The sequence below is a fragment of the Nicotiana tabacum genome, chromosome 3 (genome assembly GCF_000715075.1).
Source record: "Nicotiana tabacum cultivar K326 chromosome 3, ASM71507v2, whole genome shotgun sequence".
NCBI classification, from domain to species: domain Eukaryota; kingdom Viridiplantae; phylum Streptophyta; class Magnoliopsida; order Solanales; family Solanaceae; genus Nicotiana; species Nicotiana tabacum.
This window is the reverse complement of record NC_134082.1, coordinates 90,419,009-90,432,542: the sequence shown is the minus strand read 5'-3', so window position 1 is coordinate 90,432,542 and position 13,534 is coordinate 90,419,009.

Below are 13,534 nucleotides of genomic sequence, written 5' to 3'. Positions count from 1 at the left end.
ATACATTGCAACAAGAGTACTGCCAAAAGAGTGTGTTGTACTTGGGACACATAGAAGGAAATGTCCTTGAAACAACTGTCAATGCAAATGCAGCCAAAATGTACTATGTTGGATCCTCTATATAACATTAACGTTCTCCGGTTAGGATGAGGAAGGCTTTTATTCTCGCCACCCAAACACTATCAACCCTTTGCAAACCCTTTAAGCCGGCTCCCATTCTTTGATTACCCTCTTTGGAACTTGGAAGTTATTATTGAGAAAAATGAAATGAATGAAAAAAATGAAAAAAAGCAGAAGAAAAAGGAAAATATAAAAAAAGGGCGAAAAGAAAACGAAATGAAAAATTTTTTAAAAAAAAGAGGAAAAGGAAAGGAAAAAGAAAGAGAAAAGAAAACAAAACAGAAGAAAATAAAAAAAATAAAGTTTCCTGAACTATGTTCGACTTGATTCCGAAAGGATACGTAGGCAGCCTCTCTGGAGTTCAGTCACACCAAAATAAAAATCCAATGTTCCCCAAAAAAGTAAAACTGGGGCAGATGTTATAATGGTTCGACGATGATCCCACCCAAAAGATTCCAAAGTTGTAACTCAATCCAATTTGTTTTTACCCAAACCCTGTTCAAGTCCTTCCAATCAATCGGTGAGAATGTTCAAGGACCGAAGAATACAATTACTTGTATCTAATACAACAAAATGACAAAAATAAAATGAGAGAGTCTTATTGGTGAAAACCCACACGGGCACCATAAGGCGATGGTTAGCAGAGAAATAAAATGAGAGAGTCTTATTGGTGAAAACCCACACGGGCACCGTGAGGCGACAATAAGCAGAGAAATTGAAATTAGAGAGTCTTGTTAGTGAAAAATTGCAAAGAGCACTATAATGTGATGGTGAGAAGATAAATGAGAGAGGTCAGCTCGTGAAAACCTGCAAAGGGTTCCCCTGATCAAAAAGAGGATCCTCACAGCCATCGGCACCGACAGAGTCCTAGCAGGGTTTCTCGATTTTGAGGCAAAAATTGTGATGAATTTCTGAGAATCAGACGGTTTACACAGATTAGGCATCCAGTCCAAAAGGCATGTCATGTTTATTGAAGTTCGCATGTACCCCGGATAAGTCCTTTCCTTTCCCCGAAAGGGACACTTCTTGTTTTAAACTCATTCTCCATTCCATTGTTTGTTTTCTTTGAATCCTTTTCGGTCTAACTCTGTTCCGAAACTAAGACAAAGAAAGGATGGTAAGACTGATTTACAGGGTTCTCACTTGATACAAGCTAATATGCAAAAGGCACCCAGCCTCGTCAGGGGCATCAAGTCGACCTCGACTGGCCACGACGACCGATGCTTTGAAATTGAAAGTTCACGAAAGAAAGAAATTAAATTGAAGTGCCTATAAGGGCGAAGTGAAGTTGAAAAGGTTGAGTCTCACGTGGCTAACCATATCGTCAAAGGTTTGAAAAGCAAGGTACCCCAAATGCTCTGGAATTGAAGTCGGAAGAAAGAAGCCAGAAATGAAAGGCATGCGAAGGAGAAACAAAGTTGAAAAAGGTTAAGTCCCACACAACTAGCCGTTGCACCAAATTTGAGGAGAAAAAGTTAACCAATGCTCCGAAGTTAAAAAAAAGAAAAAAAAAAGAAAAAAAAAAGAAAGAAGAAAAAAAGAAGAAGAAAAAAAGAAGAAGAAAAGGAAGTCAAAAGAGAAAGGCCCACAATGGCGAAATAAGTTGAAAGCTTAAGTCCCTCGTGACCAACCATCATGGCAAAGTCTGGAAAAGCTAGAGGTTCTCCAGGGTCAGAAATGATATTGGTCCTCAGGGAACAAGAAGTTGCGGTTGAGATCTCCATCAAAGAAGCCGAGCCGAGATCAAGTGATTGAAACAATCAAGGCCACAAAACCAACCACCATTTAAAACTAACAATTGTTCTTTGTTTGAAAACATGAAACAGGTGCAATCCAAAGCAACATTGCAAGAAGCAGGTGCAACCAAAAAGAAACTGCGCAAGGGATAGAAACAACTTTGTAGCAACAACCCAAAAAGGGAAGTCTCCTCCAAATTCTTTCCTGCATTTTATTCATTTTTCTTAGATAAAAAAAAGAAAAAAAAGAAAAAAGCAAATGAATGAAAAGTTGAAGAACAAAGAAAAGAAGAAGAAAAATTTAAAAAAAATCATGGTAGCCTAGGGTCCCCAATCTCTAGCTGCGTTTTCCCAACATAGGGTCCCATTCCCTAGTCACTCCCAGCATAACCTGGTAGTCTTTCCCATTATAGGGTTCCTCCACTCCCTAGTTGATCCCAAGCAAAACCTATGGACCTCCCCGCATAACCCAAGGACCTTTTTCTTTTCCGGCATAACCCGTGGACCTCCCCGGCATAACCCGAGGACCCTTTTTCTTTTCCGGCATAACCCGAGGACCTTTTCTTTTCTGTCATAACCCGATGACCTTTACCGGCATAACCCGTGGACCTCCCTAGCATAATCGGATGACCTTTTTCTTTTCTGGCATAACCCGTGGACCTCCCCGGCATAACCCGAGGACCTTTTTCTTTTACGGCATAACCCGATGACTTTTTTCGGCATAACCCGTGGACCTCCCCGGCATAACCCGAGGATCTTTTTCTTTTCCGGCATAACCCAATGACTTTCCCGACATAACCCGTGGACCTCCCCAGCATAACCCGATGACCTTTTTCTTTTCTGGCATAACCCGTGGACCTCCCCGGCATAACCCGAGGACCTTTTTCTTTTACGGCATAACCCGATGACTTTTTTCGGCATAACCCGTGGACCTCCCCGGCATAACCCGAGGATCTTTTTCTTTTCCGGCATAACCCAATGACTTTCCCGGCATAACCCGTGGACCTCTCCAGCATAACCCGATGACCTTTTTCTTTTTGGGCACAACCCGATGACTTTCCCGGCATATCCCGTGGACCTCTCAGGCATAACCCAAAGACCTTTTTCTTTTCCGGCATAACCCGATGACTTTCCTGGCATAACCCGTGGACCTTTCCGGCATAACCCGATGACTTTCCCAGCATAACCCGATGACCTTTTTCTTTTTCGGCATAACCCGATAACTTTTCCGGCATAACCCGATCGCTTTCCCGGCATAACCCATGGACCTCCCCGGCACAACCCGAGGACCTTTTTCTTTTCCAGTATAACCCGATGACTTTCCCGGCATAACCCGCGGACCTTCCTGGCATAACCCAAGGACCTTTTTCTTTTCCGGCATAACCTGATGACTTTCCCGGCATAATCCGAGGACCTCCCCAGCATAACCCGAGGACCTTTTTCTTTCCGGCATAACACGATGACCTTCCCCAGCATAATCCAAGGACTTTTTTTCTTTATCGGCATAACCCAATGACTTTCCCGGCATAACCCTAGAATATTTCCGACATAACTCGGCCATAGTTCCAGCATAACCTGGTAATCTTTCCAACTTGGGGCCTCCGATCCCCATTTGATTGCATTTTAGATATAGGGTCTCCACTCCCTAATCTCTTTTTCTCAGGGATACACATTCCCGAGTTTAATTACTTTCAATAAAGAAATAGTTTAGATTTTTGTTACAATAACTCACGAAATTTTCCTAGTGAAAACAAGGGCAGAAAATTTCATTCGTTTGTTCGCTTTGGTGCCTGAACAAGTTTTCACCGTGAGGCATAAGTTTTGAGATGAACGAAAGAAGAAGTCTCAACCCAAATAAATAAAAAGAAGAACAAGAAAAGAAGTTGAACTATAAGTATAGAAACGGAGAAAAGATGCAGACTGCTCAAGGTATGATTAAAGTCACAAGCTTTGCATGTCCCGTCTTGATCCGAAAAGCTAAAGAAGAATGAACCAGCAGTTGCAGTTAACGAGCATCAAGACTCAGATCAGAGTCTACAAGAAGAACTATCCAAGACTCAAGATTAAGCTTTAGAAGGATTATAGATAGGAATCTTGTAACTCGTAGTTAATAGGCTTAGCTAGTTTAGCTTTTTATTTTTTATTTTGGTGTAATAAGGAGCTCGGCCAGCAACAACAACAACAACAACAATGAAATCACAGTTTCTCGGTAGTCCCAGCTACTAAAACTTTTAGAACTACACCGACCTGATTCCTTTATAGCCAAGGATATGTAGGCAGTCTCCGAAGCGAGGTTCGGTCAAACTCTTTCAAATGCTTCCTATGGAGTTTCAAACGGGCAAAAATTACTCATATTTGCTCACTTTATCTTTGTCCGAAAACTCTTCATGTTTCCGAGCAAAAAGGGGCAGCTGTGACTACCTAGTTTTTGCCATGCATGGAAATAACTCCTAAAAATAGACCAAAATTAATTTTAATTAATTTTTAGGAGTTTTTCTTTATTTAGTTGCATTTCATGAATTTTTAATATTTTAAAATCATATTAAATCATAAAAAACTATCACGTTTTAATTTCATGTCATCTTAGGTTCAATTTGCATGTAGGAATTAATTTTATTAAGAAAAATCATAAAAATGGTCATTTTTACATATTTAAATTTTAGTCTTTAAAACATTAGCATTTTTCTTTAGTTTAAAGTTAATTAGTCATTTTAATGTTAAAAATAAATAAAAAATTTTAATTTCTACAAAAATAGATTGATTTAGGATTTTAATTAATTTAATTAGAATTTTAAGTTAAAGAAAAGAAAGAGAAAACAAAGAAAAGGAAAACGGGTACAGAAATTGATTTAGTCTTGGTGTATTGGACCACCCCAAAAAACAAATACAGTGGCCCAAAATTTTGTTCCACCTAGTTGGCCCAAATAAAAAATGACCCAGCCCAAATCCAGTTTACTTAAGACCCCCCTTCCCTTAACCCTAACAGCGCTGAAACAAAAAATAATCAGGACCCTCCCCTTCAAAAAAAAGAGGACAACCGCGCAACTCCTCTAAAAAACACAAAAATCTGGCAGCCATTTCTTCTCCCAACGTTCTAACTTTCTCTTCTTTATTTTCTCATCTACTTTCTCTTCATATGTATTCCTTCCCTTTCGATTTCTATTTCGCTATTCAAAAGTGGTGCAAATCAATACCGTAGACTGTCAAAGAATTTCATTTCCATGGAATTTTCAGCTGGATACTAAAATTATAGAGTTCAATTTGGTCAATTCATTTTCTATGGTGACTGCAATTAATAATTTCATCTTCCACTTGGAAATTGAACTATCAGATGAAGCTTTAATGGTTTGTGTAGTCCTGCTCCAGCATGAAGCGCTTCCATAGCTATGCGCCATTCCGTCAAGAGCTGTGATTGTTGGCTTTTCTGCTGAGTTCAACTTCTTAATTTCAAACATTCATTGGGTTTATTAGCTGATTTTCCCCCACTTTAGGTATATTTTTTTTACATTTTGTAATAATCTAATTTGAGTCAATAAAAATGCAAATCTGGTGTAATTGTCCTATCCTGTGTTTAACGTGTTTAGTTTGTTATGGGTGCACATGATTTCTTGTTAAGTGTGTTGATGTGGATTTACTAGCATGTGCAGAACATTTCTATTTAGCCATTTCCACTTCTGATTTAGGCATTAGATTTTTAAGAATGGTTAAGATAAGATGTTAATGCTAATTGTGGCCAGGTAATATTATTCTTTTGTTTCAAGTTTTATTTTTCAATATTTTTTGTTTTGTTGTTGATATTGTTTGGTAGCATTTTTCTGTCTTCCTTTACACTGATTAAAAGAAGTGAGTTTCTGGAGAGAGATCCTGCAGAACTCAGAAGCAACACTTAGTTGATGTTGCTAATGAATTAGAGAGTTATTGCCTCATACTTATTCATTTCCTCTATACTAATTGTAATTGACAGTTCAGAAAAAGTTAGATCTCATTAATGTCTATTTAGTGAATTACTCGAGATGCAATGACTAAAGTTTCCAATAAGGTTTCTTCTTAGAGAAGGAAAAAGTTTGTAGAAGGTTTTTTTTTTAATTTGCATTCCACATAATTTCTGATGGGAAATTGAATTATGCCGGTCAATTATATCAAAATGATATGTTAATGGATGATGTAGCCTTGTTTAATTGGAACCAAGCGGAGTTACAAAATATTTTTGGTTGAATTTTCTCCACTTAGAAGTTGATTATTTTGCACTCCAGCCTTGTACTTTCTAGGTTATATACCTGCTTTTCTTCTTTAATCTTCATTATTCTTAACACCATTATGGAGTTGCATTTAGTCTCTCGTTAAAACAGCCACACAGTTAAAACCAGTTGCTCAAACTCACAATGTTGTACATAATTCATGGCCTCGCGATAATCTCAAATTAGTCTTAGGAAAATAATGAACATCCGTAGTTTGCTTTAGTTGAGCAATTTTTGAAATAAATTGAGGTTTGCCATCTACAAATGAATCCCATAATATATGGCCCTCATATTAATACCATAACTAGTATAGAAAATACTTTGAACATTCGTAGTTTGCTTTAGGCGCGTTTATAATAAAATCATCATAGCTATGGGTACGATTCCCGTGATGTAGTTATGATGCCTAATTCCCAATTCACGGGTGCATTTCATGTAACCCGATCATAACAACTTCGAAAAATAATAAAAAAAATATGTCGCGAATGGGGGTGCATTTCATGTAGCGCGGTTTGTGGCGTGTTCCAAAACAAACAAGTGTACAACAATCGTAACTTGTTTAAAAAATAATTCCATAAATTTTAAAAGCGGTTTAAAATAATTAATAAGCGGTTATAAAGCTAAAAATGCACAATAGGTTAAAACATGTAATAAATCAGATAATAGACCAATTTTAATAGTTTAAACGACCGTACTGGAATCACGGGATCCGAGAATTCCTAACACCTTCACCCGGGCTAACAGAATTCCTTATCTAGAATTTCTAGTTCGCAGACTTATAAAGTAAAGTCAAAATTTCATCGATTTGGGATTTAAAATAAACTGGTGACTTGGGACACCAAATAAACTATTCCAAGTGGCAACTCTGAAAAAATAAAGAAAATAATCTCATTTCGAATAATGTCACTTTAATTGGAAAAACTCCTTTATATCCCGTCTCGGGTGGTAAAAAAGGAGGTGTGACAATAACAGATGCAAAATGATGAGATAAAGGTTGAAAATGGGCGAGTCTAACTCAGACAACCTACTTATCCAAGTGGAATCATGCCAAAACGTAGTTCAATTATAAAAGATGACTGAATCCAATGAGGATTACATACGTATTCCTTTATGAAGAAATCAAGTCGGCGTAGTTCCTGAAAAACAAACAAAAGTAGTATCTAGTTTTTCTATTACATGAGAAATGGGGGAGAGAAACCGAACCCTACATGGGTTGTCTATGTATCCCTCAATGGGAAGTCAGGTTGAATGTAGTTTTGTTACATCAATAACCCTAACTCTATTTGTCTTCAGGCATAGTATCTCTTGATTGCATCTGAGTTGATAGGCTTCGTGTTAACTCTTCCATCCATTTCTACCAGAATTAGAGCTCCACTCGATAGTGCTCGGGGAACCATGTAAGGACCCTGCCAGTTTGGTGCAAACATTCCTTTGGCTTCTTCTTGACGGGGAAAGATTTTCTTCAAAACAACCTGCCCTGATATGAATTGGCGAGGCTTCATTCTTTTGTTAAATGCACTGGCTATCCTGTTCTGATATAGTTATCCATAACACACTGCATCCATTCTTTTTTCCTCAATGAGCATGAGTTGTTCCTGCCTGGCCCGTATCCACTCCACGTCGTCCAATTTTGCCTCTTGAATGACTCTTAAGGACGGTATTTCAACCTCTACAGGTATCACCGCTTCAGTGTCGTATACAAATATGTTTGGCATTGCCCTAGTGGATGTTCTAATGGTGGTCCAGTAACCCTATAAAACCAAAGGTATCTTCTCGTGCCATTGTTAGTGATTGTCCACTATTTTTTGCAGAATCCTCTTGATATTCTTGTTGGTTGCCTCGACTGCCCCATTCATTTGCAGTCTGTAGGTTGTGAAATTGCGATGGAAGATTCTGAACTTCTCAAAGATTTCTCTCATGAGGTCGGTGTTGAGGTTAGCGGCATTGCCTGTGATGATTGAATCTGGTATCCTAAATCTGCAGATGATGTTGTTCCGGACAATATCCACCACTACCTTTTTTGTGACGGCCTTGTAAGTAGATGCCTCAACCCATTTGGTGAAATAGTCAATAGCTACCAAGATGAAATAATGTCTGTTTGATGCTGCAGGCCCTAGGCTCCCAATCACGTCCATGCCTAAGGCGACGAACGTCCAGGGTGAACCCATTATGTTTAACTTATTTGGTGGAACCCGGATGAAATCTCTATGAATCTGGCACTGGTGACACTTTTGCACGTAGCAGATATTGTCGCTTTCCATAGTCATCCAAAAGTATCCAACTCTCAATGTCTTCTAGGCTAATGTGAACTCGTTCATGTGGGTCCGCATGTCTCTGCATGTATCTCTTCCAACATTCTGGTTACTTCAGCATCGTCTACACATCTCAGCAAACCTAAATATGAGGTCTTCCTTTACAAAACTTTGTCGCTAAGGAAAAAGTGGTTTGCCAACCTCCTGAGGGCTTGCTTTTGACCATTAGTAGCATCATCTGGGTATTCTCTAGTCACAAGGAATCTCTTGATGTCATGATACCATGGTTTACCATCGGGTTCTTCATCTACATGGAATCAATAGGCATGTTGATCCCTAATATCTACCTGAATAGGGCCGATGTAGTTCATGTCTGGATGTCGAATCATAGATGATAGGGTCGCAAGGGCGTCTGCATACTCGTTCTGAGGCCTGGGGACATGCTTGAACTCAATCTTTGTAAACTTCTTGCACAACTCTTTCACATACTGTAGATACATCAGTATCTTGACATTCTTGGTGGACCATTCTCCTTGGACTTGGTGTAATAGCGAATCAGAATCTCCTATGACCAAAAGTTTTTTGATCTTCATGTCGACTGTCATTCTAATTCCAAGGATACACACTTCGTATTCAGCTATATTATTGGTGCAATGGAATCTTATCTTTGCTGATGCTGGGTAGTGTTTTCCAGTTTCTGAAAATCAGGATGCTCCAATCCCGACTCCTTTGAAGTTTTCCATTCCATCGAAAAACATTCTCCACCCAAGGTATTATTCTGCAATATCCTCCCTGGCAAATAATACTTCTTCATCTGGGAAATACGTGGTAAGCGGTTCGTAATCTCCATCTAAATGATTTTCGACGAGGTGATCGGCTAAATCTTATCCTTAGATAACATTCTGAGTTATGTACACAATGTCAAATTTGCTGAGGAGAATTTGCCATTTAGCTAGCTTTATAGTAGGCATTGGCTTCTGAAAAATGTACTTGAGTGGGTCAAGCTGAGATATCACATGCATAGTGTATGTCGATATGTAATGCCTTAGCTTCTGAGCAATCCAAGTCTTAGCTTCTGAGCAATCCAAGTCAGAGCACAACAAGTGCGTTCTGTCAAGGTATACCTGGCCTCACATGGTGTGAACTTCTTGCTTATTAGTAGATGGCCTGCTCCTTTCTCCCAGCTTCGTCATGCTGCCCCAACACATAGCCGAAGGCGTTATCCAAGACTCACAAAGAGAGTAAAAATGGTTTCCCTAGTTTGGGGGAAACCATTACTAGTGGGTTTGAAAGATACTCTTTTATTCTATCGAAGGCTTTCTGGCACTCCTCCATCCATTTCATGGCACCATCCTTCTTTAGCAGCTTGAAAATGGGTTCATATATCACCGTGGACTGGGCTATGAAACGAACGATGTAATTCAATCTTCCTAGGAAACTCATGACATCTTTCTTGATCTTTGGTGGTGGTAATTCCTGGATGGCCTTTTTTTATGTATCTAGGTGTATCCCCTTCCTTCTTACACTGAAACCCAATAGTTTCCCAATGGGGACTTCGGACACACACTTTGCTGGGTTCAACTTTAAACTGTACCTTCGCAGGCGTTCGAAGAATGTCATCAAGTCGTCCAAGTGCTCGGAACACTTTCGAGATTTTATGATAACATCGTCCATAGAGACTTCAATCTCCTTATGAATCTTGTCGTGAAAGAGGGTTGCCATAGCCCTTATATAGGTGGAACCGACATTCTTGAGACCGAATGGAATAACTCTATAACAGTAGACTCCCCAAGGCATGGTGAAAGCTGTCTTCTCTGAGACTTCCTCGTGCATTAATATTTGATGGTATCCAGCAGAAAAATCGACAAACGATTGTAGTTCATGCTTCACACAGTTGTCGATGAGGATGCAGATGTTTGCTAGAGGGAAATCACTGTCACGACCCAAATAGAAGGGCAGCGATGGGGCATCCGGTGCCTTAATCAACCAAATACCAACGTAACTTATCTTTTATATCATACTATCATAGGTAAATGAGCCGAAAAGGCCGTCGTGAGATAACCAGAGTAAACAAAAAAGAATGCTAAACATAGGACGACCAAACATAATATAGAAACTTATACATGTGACATACGGGCCTATAAGGCTGACATGATCATTCGTACACTCAAAACATAGGCCGATAAAGCCATACAAGTATCCATATACATGACATTTGTCTACAAGCCTCTAAGAGTACATAAACATTATAAAGGCCGGGACAGGCCCCGCCATATCAATCAATACATGTCCAAATCATACCGACCACATAGGCAACTCCGGAGCAAGTGAAGTGTACCAACAACTTCCGCTGAGTTGATAGCCTACTAGGAGGACTGTCAACCTATCTATCGAGACCTACATGAATGAAATGCAGTATCCCCAAGCAAAAGGACATTAGTACAAATAAGGTACAAAGTATGTAAGGCATGAAAGAAACGTGATGTAAAGAACTCAACCTGTAAGTCTGAATAGCTCTGTAAATTGTGAAACATTTATAATGTCATACATATGCGTGTAATTGTCATACCATGCATAAGTATATGAGTACATAACATCGTCAAGCCTCTGAGGGAATCCCATCATATCATCTCGGCCTCGGTGGGTATAAATGAATACAATGCATAAGAAGTAAGTCAATAAGATCTTTCAAAATGTCATAAGACCAATATGCCTTTGGATAAACTTTATCAACTACGTATTTTCTGAGACCCGTAAACAGACAATAGAATAATAGGACACATGGGGAATCAAAAACATAGGAACCCCTAGTACTTCTAAGAATAGTGTCATTTGTGAAAGTTGCTCGTTTGTTCGTTTCGTTTGTATCATATGGATTATGCCAAAAGAAAAGAAGGGATAACCTTAACATACCTTTATTGTTTACCTAACCACACGATGTCGCTTCAGCCCGTTAGTACTTCGATATACAACAAACAATAAGGGACCATTGTTAAGCTTACGGAAGTTAGAACTCAACACATATGAGCGACTAGCGCATCTACGAAATTTTGGACAACACCTCCCCTTATTCTTTTCATTTTCCTCAAGTCCAACAACAAGACCAGCATGTCCAGAATATCAATATATATATCTAACCTCATATTCGTTAATATAAATCATAAAAACAGTCCACACCATCTTACCCAACAACCAAGTTCGAACTTGCACTTTCTAAGCCTTCTCTTCTTCCAAACACATCAACCACAATAGAAATAGTATTCTTAAGTTATTTCTACTGATTTTCAATCATAACACATTAAGAATTCAACTCCAAAATAGTCCAGCAACTACAACACTTCAACATAAAGTTCAACCTACTTCATAAGTTTCCTTTATCAAATCAACTAGATATACATAGATGATCTTAAATACATATAGGAGAAGTTAAGCCTTGCCTTGGCAGCAAGAATACTCATAAAACTAAGCTTTAGTTCAAGCTCAAATAAGCTCTTTACCCCAAATAACAAAGTAGAGAGATAACTAGGTGATCTTAATCTACTTTACCAACTTGTGGATTATGTCTTGAACCCTAGGATAACTTTGAGAGAGATCTTGGGCTGATATTTTGGAGCTACTTCACATTGCAATAGAGAGAGAAGAGGGATTATGAATTATTTTCTAAGTAAAATTGAGATACATCTACGTTTATATGGCCCCACTAATGGTCTTAGGAAGATGGGTGTTGGGCTGTCCTAAGAGTTACCCATCTCTATCCTTTTCAATTCCCTTTTAATTTGATCCACAAGCTCTAAGTAGGTGATGTACCTACTTGTCACCTACTTAATTAAGTAGGTGAATCATGTTGGGTATTTCTCCATTTTGAAACATGTGTCTCATCCTCATTAAATAGTTTAGACATGTGTCGAGTAGCTCAAGCAAGTAGGACGGAAAGTAAGTTGGTGAAGCAGGAAAGTGGGGTAAGCAAGCAACTCATTTTTATTTGTCCAAAATCTCTTTTCTCAAGTTTAAGTGCATTCGTCCTCAACCTAGTCATTTGTATGTTGAACGTAAATATGCAATGTAATATTATTAGATCACTTTATATACTTTTAAAAAGAATCTCATTTTCGAGCTTACATCAATTGACTTACGGCATACTTTCACGTACGAAAACATGGGGTGTAACATCATTCCCATCTTTTAAACATTCATCCTCGAATGTTGACTGATGTACTTATTATTCTCATGACCTATAGCTATTGCAAATACGTTAATACTCTCCTTGCCATCTAGGAAATTGTTATGTGAATAAATTCAAAGGCCAGGACATTCCCCCCTTTAGGCCTCTTTCTCACACCACGACTTGTGGTCAAAATTCTTCAAATCTCGTAACTATGCTACCTTCTATCATGCAGTATGTACAACTTTGTCCTTGTATGTATGCCTATGCGACTCTTCTCTCCTTTTTCCTCTAGATTTTAGCCAATATTTGGCCTCACTTTGTGAACATATATAGAATTATGACAAGTTGTCCCTCTAGGCATCTATGGCTTTACTACATTTAAGTAGGTCATATTATACCATAACTGTTACTTCGGTTTATTGTTACTGAGATCTTCTAGCAAACTCCAAGTTACTCTCATTGCTTATCCTATATGTATAAATCTAAGTCCTTTAATACTTCCTCATTACTGTTCATCTTAAGAATAGCCGCCTAATTTCATCCCATACTTTGTTAACTTTTATCCATCTATTGTTGATTCAACTCAATGCTGATCTATACTCTACCACTTTTAACTTGAAACCTCTTATATAATACATTGTCACTCGGGCTCACGTCGCATCGAGGAACATTCGAAGTGATTTGTCTAATCCACCTAGGGACGATACTATATTTCAATAATTGTATAGCATCCCAATGTGATTCATCTTATAGGGGTATTTTAATCCCGTGCAATTCATGAAATCCCTTTTTTGTAGATCATTACTCGATCAAATGTCTAAATATCATCATGTTATCTTTCATAATTAAACCCTTATTCTACTACCGGGACAACATTCCATCTTTTGTAGATGCTCCAAGTCTTAGACTCTTCTGGGTTCACTAGTGCTATACTGAGCTTGCTATAACCTACGGAAACCATCTGCTCTCTTATTTTGATGGATTTAATCTCGAGGACTTACCTATTCTCACTCGCCTTTTCTT